The 12,328-nt window shown below is 44.7% G+C and overlaps 1 pseudogene across 1 annotated transcript in view; it reads left to right on the top strand.

Moving 5' to 3' along the window:
• LOC145400953 (long-chain-fatty-acid--CoA ligase 4 pseudogene) overlaps nucleotides 1–10,805 on the top strand; it is a 28,252-nt pseudogene extending 17,447 nt beyond the window's left edge. The window contains exon 2 of the transcript XR_013897533.1: nucleotides 8,624–10,805. The product of XR_013897533.1 is annotated as a long-chain-fatty-acid--CoA ligase 4 pseudogene (transcript). The remainder of the gene's footprint in view (nucleotides 1–8,623) is intronic.
• The last annotated feature ends 1,523 nt before the right edge of the window (nucleotides 10,806–12,328 follow it).

Raw genomic sequence — 12,328 nt, 5'->3', positions numbered from 1 at the left:
TCCTCTTCTGTCTTTCTATCCTTCATTCTTTCCTTGTCCTTCTGCCTATGGGTGACTTTACACTCCCTCTTCAGTCTTTCTTTCCTTCATTCTTTCCTTTTCCTTCTGCCTGTGGGTGACTCTACACTAAGTGACAAGCCAAATGGTTTCCTGTACACCAGGAAATCATTTACTACGCTGGGTGGTAACCATATAACAAAATTCTGGCACCTAATGGTTTAGTGGGTAATTATTGCGCTCCAGTCGGATTGAGCCGGTGAAGGTTTATATCCAAGGGGTGGTTGGGCTTGATTGTTTTTGTAATGTCACTCAGGGATGAGTGAGGCTGGTCACTCTCATCTTAAATCTCGAGACCCACTGCCTAGCCCCGGGCTCCTACGCTCCTCTTGGGGCAATGTAGGATTGGATGATGGATGGATGGATGGATGGATTTATCTATTATTTCAGATTATTTATTACTCTCAGTCTGTTCTTTCGTTACACACTCTCTCTCTCTCTCTCTCTCTCTCTCTCTCTCTCTCTCTCTCTCTCTCTCTCTCTCTCCCCAACACACAATTTCTCCCTTCCCTGAAACTCTCCCTCTGACATATTTTCCTCCCACTCATTTTTCTCTCCCTCTCCCCTTCACCTCCACGATCTTCTCCCCTCCTCTCTCCTCCTACGCATTTTCCCTCTCCCCACCCTCCCTTCCTCACTTCCTTCCCACTCTCATCTAGCTTCCTCCCCTCCCTCTATTTCCCTTCTCTTCTCTCCTCCTCTCCTCTTCTTCTCCCTCCCCTCCCCATCACTTCTCTTATACTCCTTTCCTCAGTTTTCCTCTCACTTTTTCTCTCTTCCTTTCCCCCATTCATTCTTTCCTCTCTCTCTCTCTCTCTCTCTCTCTCACGCGTCCTATCACAGAAAAAGTTAGCTCCAGCAATATATGTTCCTTAAACCTAGTTACGGCATCAGTTTCATTTTTCTGTGTGTGTGTGTGTGTGTGTGTGTGTGTGTGTGTGTGTGTGTGTGTGTGTGTGTGTGTCTGTCTTACATTTCTATCATCGTTCTATATCATCCCCCCTTCCCTTCCCCATACTCCCTTCCCTCTTCCCTCCCCCTCCCCCTCCCCCGACTGGCACTTCCCGATGACAGAGTGACTCAATTAATGCTGTGCCTGGCACGCGCACACGCACACACACACACACACACACAGCGAGCGTGTCCCTATGATTTAACGTATACGCAGGTGTACAGCACAAAGGTTCACACTACACACGGCCATGATGTATCGTGTGCATTTGTCTGTGTGCGTGTGTGATGGAGTGCGTGTGTGATGGAGTGTGTGTGCAAGTGCGAGTGATGGATTGTGTGAATATGTTGTGCTTGAATGGACTTACGTGGTAGGTACTGATTTATGTTTCATTGTGTGTGTGTGTGTGTGTGTGTGTGTGTGTGTGTGTGTGTGTGTGTGTGTGTGTGTGTGTGTGTGTGTGTGTGATTTTGGACTACGTATAATTTTCCTTTATTTACTACATGATTTTTCCTTTCGGTACGATTACACCTTTCTCAATTTATTTTTGTAAACATCATGCAGTTTTATCGAGAGAGGGAGAGAGAGAGAGAGAGAGAGAGAGAGAGAGAGAGAGAGAGAGAGAGAGATGGAGGTCTTTTACATTGCCTTCATTAACCTCTTTTGCAGAGGACAATTTCCTTAAGTTGTAGTAAACTCTATCGTGTTCAGATTTGTAAGAAAGAAAGGAAGAAAGAAAGAAATAAATGCACTGCTTCGAACTGAAAAGGCTAAGGAGGTTTGTGATTTTACGTAATCATTATTATTATTATTATTATTATTATTATTACCGGTATTATTACCCACCATCACAATCATTATGATCTGGCTGTATTGTGCAAGTATCGAATCTGCATATTTCTTTTCCTCCGTTCTCCATTTATTATCGAACTTGTTATTGTTTTTTTATAAGTGCTCTCCTGATAGATATGAATGGGTGTGTGGGGGTGAGCAGGTGGTGGTGGGGGTGTCGGGTGTGATGGTGGTGCTGGGGGTGTGATGGTGGTGGTGGGGGTGTCGGGGTGTGTGATGGTGGTGGTGGGGGTGTGGGGGTGTGATGGTGGTGGTAGGGATGTCGGGGTGTGATGGTTGTGGTGGGGGTGTGGGGTGTGACGATGGTGGGGGTGTGGGGTGTGACGATGGTGGGGGTGTCGGGATGTGATTGTGGTGGTTGGGGTGTCGGGGTGTGTGATGGTGATGGTGGTGATAGGGGTGTCGGGGTGTGATGGTTGTGGTGGGGGTGTGGGGTGGTGGTGGTGGGTTGGTGGTGGTGGGGGTGTAAGGGGAGTTGATGGGGCCGGGAGAAAGAAAGAGTCCACTGATACCCATTTATACGGCAGGATATATTTTGGAGAGACGGGAATGGTGTGTGTGTGTGTGTGTGTGTGTGTGTGTGTGTGTGTGTGTGTGTGTGTGTGTGTGTGTGTGTGTGTGTGTGTGTGTGTGTGTGTGTGTGTGTGTGTGTGTGTGTGTGAGAGAGAGAGAGAGAGAGAGAGAGAGAGAGAGAGATGCAGAAAAAGGTTAACATAAGTGTGGACGAATATTAAACTGTGTGTGTGTGTGTGTGTGTGTGTGTGTGTGTGTGTGTGTGTGTGTGTGTGTGTGTGTGTGTGTGTGTGTGTGTGTGTGTGTGTGTGTGTGTGTGTGTGTTTTCTCTCTCTCTCTCTCTCTCTCTCTCTCTCATACCTGCATTCCTCCCGCCTTCCTCGCATTCCGAAATCTCTTCCCTCCATATTTTATCTCTTCATCCTCTGCTGTTTGTCCCCCAAGTTTGCCTTCGCTCTTTTACATATGCTACCAGAGTTTGAGAATGCTTGCTTTCCCGTCCGTCTGCTTGTTATTCGTCTGGGATTTTATATCGATTGCGTTCAAGGTATTACTTGCGATTTAGCCGTGTTTGGGCTCGTGCTGTTTTCTCTGCTTCGCGTTTTCTTTTTTTTTTTTTTTTTTTTGGGGGGGGGGGAAGATTTACTTGGATTTGTTTTCTAATGTTTTCTTGTTTTCACGATGCATTATTATTATTATTATTATTATAATTATTATTACCACCGGTATTATTATTATTATTATTATTATTATTATTATTATTATAAGAAACAGAGGCTTGAGTGTTGCAGCTGCGCAAGGCTTATATGAAGGAGTGTTAGTGCCAACTTTAACGCATGGATGTGAGACCAATGGTGTGGCATGAAAATGAGAAGTCGAGAGTGACAGCAGTGGAGATGGGACTGCCGAGGAATGTAGGCCTATGTGGAGTACAGATAGTGGATCGCATACGAAATAATGTGATTCGTGAAGGATGTGGAGTGAGGAAGTCTGTGGACACCAGAACTGAAGAGGGTGTACTGACATGGTACGGTCATGTGGAGAGAATGGAAAACAATAGTGGTCAAAAAGGCATATCTTAACGAATTTGAAGGAGGCAGGAGGCGAGGTAGGCCAAGGAGAGGGTGGAGGGATAAGGTGGACGAGTGTGTGAGGAAGAGAGGTATGGAAGTCTGTGAGGCTAGGAGACTGACAAGAGACTGAGCTGGCTGGATGAATGTTGTGAGAAGAGGTGCATGATCTGGGATTTGGCACCCATTTTTAACGTGACATTGTACAGACAGACTCTATCAGATACGTTTATGTGAAGCTGGAGAATGTGATGACAGTTTTTGGCGCATCAGATAGAGCGTGGATTCCCGAGGCTTGAAGGACGAGTGAATGGAACCGTGGCCCATTGAACTGGGCAAACTTGGGCTGTCTGGACGTTGCTACTCCTCATCCCGCCCAAGGGTGGGAAAGGAGGTCCGGATGATGATGATTATTATTATTATTTAGTTTTTTCTTGAGCTCACGCTTCGATGGTTTTCCCAAACTTAGAGACTCCTCTGTTTTCTAAAAGATTTTGCTCATGACTGTCACACTGGTACTGCAAAACTTCTGCCAATCATAATTCATTTTTCCCCAGAACTGCCTCTCTTTGGAGCTCGCTTCCCCAGATTAGTTTCCCCCTAAACTTCAACACACAGCTGGTACAGATTTTTTTTTTTTTTTATCAAGACACCTGTAATCTGATGCATGTTTTTTTTTCCTCCTTCCTCTGTACATCTTATTAAAAAAACAATGGTACCTGTTTTTCCATTTTCTGAAGCTGCATATTGTATTACGAGTAAGTATTTTTTCCGAGTCTGATCCCAAATGGTTTTTCTCCAACCCATTTTCTTCTACCTAGTGGTTTAACTTGGCTCTGCGTATTCTTAACTTGTCATATATTATTTTCAAAGCATCGGTGTTGGGATTTTATTTGAGTCTGGGCTTCTACTGGAGTCTACACTCGTATGCGTTCCTGGGATTTATTTATTTACTTTTAAATTTTACTAACAATTTTACCTTATCGGCTTGGCTTTTAATTTTAAGTTGTCATTAGCTGTCCTTCGTTTTACAGTATTTACTCGCGTGCGCGCGCACACACATGCAACTCTCTCTCTCTCTCTCTCTCTCTCTCTCTCTATGTAAAGTATTGTATGCATAGAGCTTTAAAACACAAGAAAAACAAAGATGAACACAAACTGGAGTTTCACCGAAAGACGATGCAGTAAAGGGGAAAAAAAAAAAAAGACAATCAGCGAAAACTCTAAACTGAAAAACGTGCCATATAAAAAATCCAAAGAAAAAAAAATCAAAATCCTCGCACTCACCCTTCTTCCCCGCTATGTGCCTCAGTACATCGTTCACTACTGACCTGAAATAAAAAAAAAAAACATAAATCTCTGAAATTCATCGTGTATTAATGCAAAATACGTTTAAATGGGTAAGGATACTAGAGATGCGAGAACAGACGAGTGGACAAAAAAGTAAATAAAAACGACCAAGGACTTATCTAACACTTGTTTTTATACTGAGCTTTTAGTGAAGATTAGACAGCGACAGACAGACACAGACATACGAGTAAGGTGAACGTTTTTGAGAGAGAGAGAGAGAGAGAGAGAGAGAGAGAGAGAGAGCAAGAGAGTACAGTACTTCCTTCACACTAACCTGGCGCAAATTTTCATCCTTAAGCATCTTATTTCTCGTAGTTCAGTGGCGGAAACGGGCAAAGCTACGTCCCTACATCATTCCCTTAGCACTTCTTCGTGACTGGCACCCTATTTTCGAGTTAATCTATTGCTTAAACTCGGCAGTCAAGATGGGCAGAAGGTAAATTTTAAGCCAAGTTAGAGTAAATGGAGTATAACGCCTCTCCCTGCTCTTTCAGGCCAAGTTTAAGTGAAAAGAGTATACTCCCTGCTCTTTCAGGCCAAGTTTAAGTGAAAAGAGTATACTCCCTGCTCTTTAAGGCCAATTTACTGTAAAAAGAGTACAACCCATACTCTTTAAGGCCAAGTTTAAGTGAAAAGAGTATAGCCCCTGCTCTTTAAGGCCAAGTTACTGTAAAAAGAGTATAGCCCCTGCTCTTTAAGGCCAATTTTTAGTGAAAAGAGTATAGCCCCTGCTCTTTAAGGCCAAATTACTGTAAAAAGAGTATAGCCCATACTCTTTAAGGCCAAGTTACTGTAAAAAGAGTATAGCCCCTACTCTTTAAGGCCAAGTAAGAGTAAAAAGAGCATAAACGCCTCTCTCTACTCTTTATTCTGGTGCTTACTGGTGACGCGAAGGTTCAAAGTTTGGCCACTATTATCACACTCAAGGCGGCCGACCAGATAACGTTGAATTTATTGACAAGGGAAGCTGGAGAGGTAGTGGTGGGGGGAGAGGGAAGGGGGAGGAAGGGGAGGTCCTGGTGGTGGAGGGAAGAGGAGGGAGGAGAGGAAGAGGATGGAGAAGGAGGGAGGAGGGGAAGGAGAAGTGCTTGAGGGTGATGGCGAGGAAGCAGGAGGGGGAGAAAGGAGGGAACACTGAAGGAGACGAAGAACAGGGTGAGGAAGGAGAGGGAGGGTGAGAATAAGTAGAGAGGGAAGGGAGCCGCTTCAGAGGGACAAGGGCATGATCAGAGGAGGAGAGAGAGAGAGAGAGAGAGCAGAAATGAGGGGGATGGGGCGGAGGGATGGAGAGAAGAGGGGTGGCGAAGAGGAAAGGAATACGGAAAGAAGGGAGAGGGAGAGAGGAGAGAAAGAGGAGGAATATCAAAAGAGGGTGGGTATAATGACAGGGAGAGAGAGGGGGGATGGAGTGGAGGGGTGATACGGAGGAAGCTGAGGGACATTTTTACAAGCTAACAGGACAGATCCACCGACTGATCGTATCGATGCCACAACGTGAAGGCGTTCCCTCTCCAGCACCACATTAAAGACATAAATACAAAAGAACAGTAACACGTAATATGCAAAAAATAAATCGCTTAGCATGATGTGTTAGGAAGCCTCTGAACGTGTCGAGAATGCACTGATTAACTTGATAAAGATATCTACCCCCTTCCAGTTCGGCTGAGGCCCGTATTCACTTCGGGTATGGAGGTTCCCCAGCACCTCTTCTTTAACGATTTATTTTTTGCACATGGTTGGTTAATATCCCTTTGTACGATATTTACGCAAAGTATGGTGATATTGGAAGGATATATGTGCAGAGAAGTGTAATAAACAAAATAAATCGCTTAGGAAAAGGTGTTAGGGAGCATTTTTAACCGACGAGAATACGTGCCCAAGTGTAGTCAGACTGTGGGGTTGATATAATTATTCACCAAGGAGGCTGATTTTCGTCTCATTACTAAAGGTCATTGAAGTTCACGCAACCCTGCCTTGGTATTCTTCAATGTGTGACAGTGTGGTCCAGTTCCCTCAAATGAAAGTAATCCGAATATAAAGGCTAAATTCGTAAACTTTCTTGGCCTTTATAAGATTAAAGTTTCATCTTGACTCGTACAGGTTGTCTGATCTTGATTCGAACAATTAATCAATTCATAAACTTTCTTGGCTTTTATAAGAATAAAATTTCGTCTCGACTCGTACAGGTAATTAATGCCTTACATGCAAATTATACGCCGCTTGCTTTAACTTGGCGGACATCTGCACACTCCTCGTCTATATTGCTAATGTGTAATAAGAAATTAGCACTAAAATACGGTGCTAGTCAAGGAGAAATGCTATGGAAAGGATGTACAGCAATAGCATAACTTTATTCTGGCACCGACCTACGTGAAATAACCAGCAAAAGGAGAAACATTTGTATATACTCTTCTCACCTTAACCTGGCCCTGATTTTCGTTCTTTTGCAGCTGTATCTCAAAGACACAATAATACTATGGCTTCACATCCTGTCCATAGCACTTCTTTGTCACTAGCAACATATTCTAATGTTACTCGATTATCAAAACTCAGTAACCTATTCATGAGAGAGAAAGGGCAAGTTTAGGCCATGTTTGGGTAAAAAGGTATAGTTGCAGTGAATGGACTACAGAGTAAATAATATTGTGAAAAACACGAGAAAGCAAAATTATTCCTGGCTGAGTAAGATAAATGACAGATTATTCCCCTGGTCATCTCTGGGAAAGCAACAGGAAAAGAGAGAGAGCAACGAACAGAACGACGACGATGATGATGATGGCAATGATGACATGGTGGAGGAGGAGGAGACATGTATGACGAGAGGAAATGGAGGAGGATGAAGAAGTGAGACAAACATGCGAGGAAAAAGATGAGAAAAGGAAAGTGGTGGAGCATAAGAAGAAAAGTAACTGGAGGAGACAGAAGTGGAAAATGCAACTGTCTTTAATTTAACTTCGCTTGTAAGAGTTTCAAGAGACGGACAAGAGTGGGTGGTTGGGTGGGGTGGGTGGGAGAAAGAAGAAATACGAGAGGGAGTAACAGTGTTGGGAGAAAGAGCGGGTGGGAAGAGTGGAGGAGAAAGAGTGAGTGGGGCAAGGGTGGGCGGGAGGGTGGAATAAAAGTTGGTCAAGAATGGTGTGTGGGTAGGCGGAACAGAAGTGGGTGGGTATAGGTTCTGGGATTTAAGGCCGTGTTTTATACGAATATGGACTCTTCGTAACACCTCTTTCTTAGTGATTTATTCTCCACGTTGCCCCTCAGTTTCCTCTTATATGTTACTGATGAAAACTGTGTCGACATTAAGCCTATCTAATTACCACACATCGAGATTATTAATGTACCGTCTATATGCAAAATTCGCTAAGGAAGAGATGTCACAAAGCCTCCTAAGCTAGCTAGAGTGCTATCCTAAACAGCAAATTCACTGGATAAAAACATAACTATAGTCAGTTTGTAAACAGCAATAGTCGATTTGTTGTTGCTGAAAGTTTTGTTCCCTTCTTTACAAATTACATACTGTACAGTAATTAAGCTAATGTCGCTACTTATTTGTTCCTATGCATAATATAATTCGATGTTCTGCGAATCTCTTTGCAATAAAATATTGTCATTAATTTAATCTTGTGCAATGCACTACTGGTTTATGTTGCTTGTGTACACATATCTGCGCCTGGTCATAGATTACTCTTATCATAAAGTGGCCAACCAAAGAATAAAGGCTGCGGAACTCTGTTCTACCCAATTCAGACTGCTACCCATCTACTTAACTGTATCCACTACATACGCTTTGCATTGCACACATTCAAATAAATCTAACAAAATCTATCAGTTTCAGAATGGTTGTTCGAGGCATCAAGACGAAGGAGGGTTGGTATGTGAAGGCCACACCCTCCGGCGAACCCTATCCCCTCGACTCACGCCTGGGTCCTGAGTTCCGCAAGGCCAATGTGACCACCCTGAGTGACGCCCTTAGGTATGGTGCTGAGCGACATGGCCAAAAGCCCTGCTTGGCCACACGGACGCTGCTGAAGAGGGAGAGGATCGAGCAGGACGGCCGCATGCTGGAGAAATTAGAGCTTGGGGAGTACAAGTGGCGTACCTATGTAAATGTGCAGGACATGTGCCGTGCCGCAGGCCTCGGGCTAAGGCTCCAGGGGGTTAAGCCACTGGAAAGGGTTGTTATCTTCGCTGAAACCCGGGCTGAGTGGCTGATAGCGGCATTGGGTTGTCTCCAGCAACGTGTTACAGTGGCGACCCTCTACACCACGCTGACTGATGATGGGATTGCACACGGCATCAATGAGACAGAGGTAACTTTCGTCTTCACATCATTTGACTTGCTACCGCGGGTCAAACGAATACTACCAAAGTGCCCTCGTGTCAAAACAGTTGTAGTAATGGAAGATCAGCTGGAGGGGGTTGGAACCCAAACCAACCTGCCTCAAGGTGTGACCCTGGTGCCTTTCCAAGATTTGCTGAAACCAGATCCACGGACTGCCTCCATAGTGACACCCGAGCCACATGCAGAAGACGTGGCCATCCTGATGTACACGAGTGGGTCAACTGGAACGCCTAAGGGTGTGGAGCTGACCCACACCAATATTCTCACCAGTGTGATCGCTTACTCCGTCCAGATGAACATTGGACCTGAAGACCGCTACCTCTCCTTCCTTCCGCTGGCCCACATCATGGAACTGGCCACAGAAATTGCCCTCATCTCCCTTGGCGCAGCTATCTTGTACTCATCACCACTCACCCTCACCAGCACCAGCCCTAAGATGAAGAAGGGATGCGAGGGTGACGCAAAAGTTGCAAGACCCACTGTCCTCAATGTTGTGCCACTAGTCCTAGACCGCATCCTGAAGGGGATCAAACAGAAGGTGGAGGAGCAAGGCTGGATTAAAAGCTTTGTCTTCTACGAGGCTGTGAGGTTCAAGTTCTGGCTCGAGTACATCCCCTTCACATCATACCTTATGAACTCCCTCATCTTTTGGAAGGTGCAGCAGGAGTTGGGTGGTGAGCTTCGGCGGGTAGTGGTAGGAGGCGCTCCACTCTCACCCCAAACACATGATGCAATGCGGGCCATTTTCGGTGTGTCCATCCAGGTGGGATATGGGTCAACTGAGACAGCCTCCTGCATCTCTGGCATGGATGAGGATGATATAGTGACAGGACAAACCGGTGGGCCTAATCTGGGTGTGCTGCTACGCCTTGAGGACTGGGAGGAAGGGAACTACCGAGTCACTGACAAGCCCAACCCTCGTGGCGAAATCGTGGTAAGTGGTCCTGTCGTGGCCAAGGGATACTTTAAGCTGCCTGGGGAAAACAAGGAGGCCTTCTTTGAGGAAAATGGCATCCGTTGTTTCCGAACGGGAGACATTGGTGAGATTAACTCCCTGGGTTGCATCAAGATCATAGACCGCAAGAAGGACCTGGTGAAGCTGAAGCACGGCGAATATGTTTCCCTCGGCAATACAGAGTCCAAACTAAAGACCTTATCAAACGTTGAGAACATCTGTGTCTTTGCTGACTCCACCAAGGACAAGACAGTGGCTGTGGTGGTGACACCAGCGGACCGGTTAGAGAAGGTGGCTGCCAGTGTGGGAATCAACGAGGGGACTCTGACCATAAAGGAATTGTGCCTGGATGAACGAGTAAAGGAGGCCATACTGCGTGAGCTTCAGACCCATGGGAAGAAGTGTGGGCTGAACCGCTGGGAGGTCCCAGCTGCTGTATACTTAACCCCAGACAATTGGACCCCCGACACCGGCCTCGTGACGGCAGCACTCAAGTTACGTCGCAAACAACTGGGCAAATATTATGAAGACAGTGTCACTGATATGTACTCAAGGCTCGATTAGCAGTCTCCTCAGACCAGTGGTTTTTAATCGCAGGGGTCCGAGTATTCTCCTGGGGGGGTGCAAGGACCAAGAAACCTGAAGAAGTGTGTGTATCATGAAGGGGTGTTGATGAGGAATGTATTTTTATGGTAGCAGTGATAAAAATGTTCAATTCGGCCGCCTGGTCATACAAACATCTCCTCCCCATCCCCCAAAAGGAGGATAGTGACCTATGCCTTCAGTCCAATGGATTTACGTTTAATTGAGACGGGGGTTGTAACTACTATGGGACTATATGATGAAAAAGTTTTACTTTATGTTCAATCTTTATTTTGTTCTTGCTTTTATTTTGAACCTCCCCTCCATTTTTTTTTCTTTGTACCTGTTTGATCGGTGGGATTCTTCCTTTGTCAGTCGCCTGGTTACCCCTCTACTCTCCCTCTCTCCCTGACCTGGCCGTTTTCAATGCCACAGCTATAGATCCCCCCAAAAAAGTCAGATACCGAGGGATGGACTACACCCGTTTTCTAAACAGGAATTAAAAAGAAAAAAACTGCACTGTTGTTAGGCTTACCTTCCGTTTGCCACTCAGTTAAGAAGTCTGACCTGTTTTACGATTTACTTAAATATCTATAGCCTACTACACTCATATTTTTCTTAAAGCAAACGATTAACAACAGATCAAGAAATATATATAATTCTGTCCACGACAGTTATTTCTTTAATGCCGAGAAATTAGTTATGACAACATGATGCGTACGTCAGAAATATTGTATTTTGTAATGCACGGGTGCTAATGATATGGTTGTGTTTATCATTATGAGATGTGGTCGTGTTTTAGATCAACCGAAGAGTTCTATATTTAACATCACAGTATATGTTGTAAAGGAACTGTACATTTTAAATTTGCTCATATAATTACGGAATAATTATTTGATAAGACATACTCAAGACGGTAAAGGAAGCTAGAGGACTGAAGGTGTAGGATGGGGTGTGGGGGTAAAATTCGGGATGTGGCTGGTCGTGTGCTACAAAATGAGGGCGATACAGTGGAGAGACGGAGATCGTTTTAAAATCGTAAGTGATCTTTGGTCCCAGACTGTGCTTCATGAAATTCCCGGGTCCGGATTCACCAAATAAATAAATAAATAAAAATAATAACATAAATTCCCTGTCGCAACCAGGATTTAGTTTCGCAGGAACAACAAGGAAGATTCTACAACTTTCATTCTCGTCCGTCTTACCAAAATAAATCACAAGTTACAACAGGGAACTAACCACGATTTTATTTTTATTTTCTTTCTTTTCTGTGTGAATCCGGACCCACTGGGCAGTTTTCTTGTGCGGTTAGGACGCTTACTAACACCTCTTCCTTACCGGTTTATTTCTATGCTTCGTTACTGTATTCTTGATAAGCGGCAAAAAATGAGAATGTTAATGAGTAGTTTGGAAAATAAATCGTTCAGGTAGAGGTGCCACGAAGCTTCCTTACCTGACGAGAATACAGGCCATTATCTTTTATCATTTCCCTCGCGCACCTCCCCACGGCAATACTCAGTGTGGCTTGTCCTTTGAACCCCCGTGATACATATAAAAATACTGTAGCCTTAGTGATGTATATTAACTTCGCTCCCACTTCCCTTAACCCCGTTCACTAGAGGACGACATTCGTGTTTTATTCGTGCTCCTTCCTG

This window comes from Coenobita brevimanus, chromosome 54 (assembly GCF_032717465.1).
Source record: "Coenobita brevimanus isolate Jiangsu-jjx chromosome 54, ASM3271746v2, whole genome shotgun sequence".
Classification (NCBI taxonomy): domain Eukaryota; kingdom Metazoa; phylum Arthropoda; class Malacostraca; order Decapoda; family Coenobitidae; genus Coenobita; species Coenobita brevimanus.
This window is presented reverse-complemented; position numbering and strand designations above follow the sequence as displayed.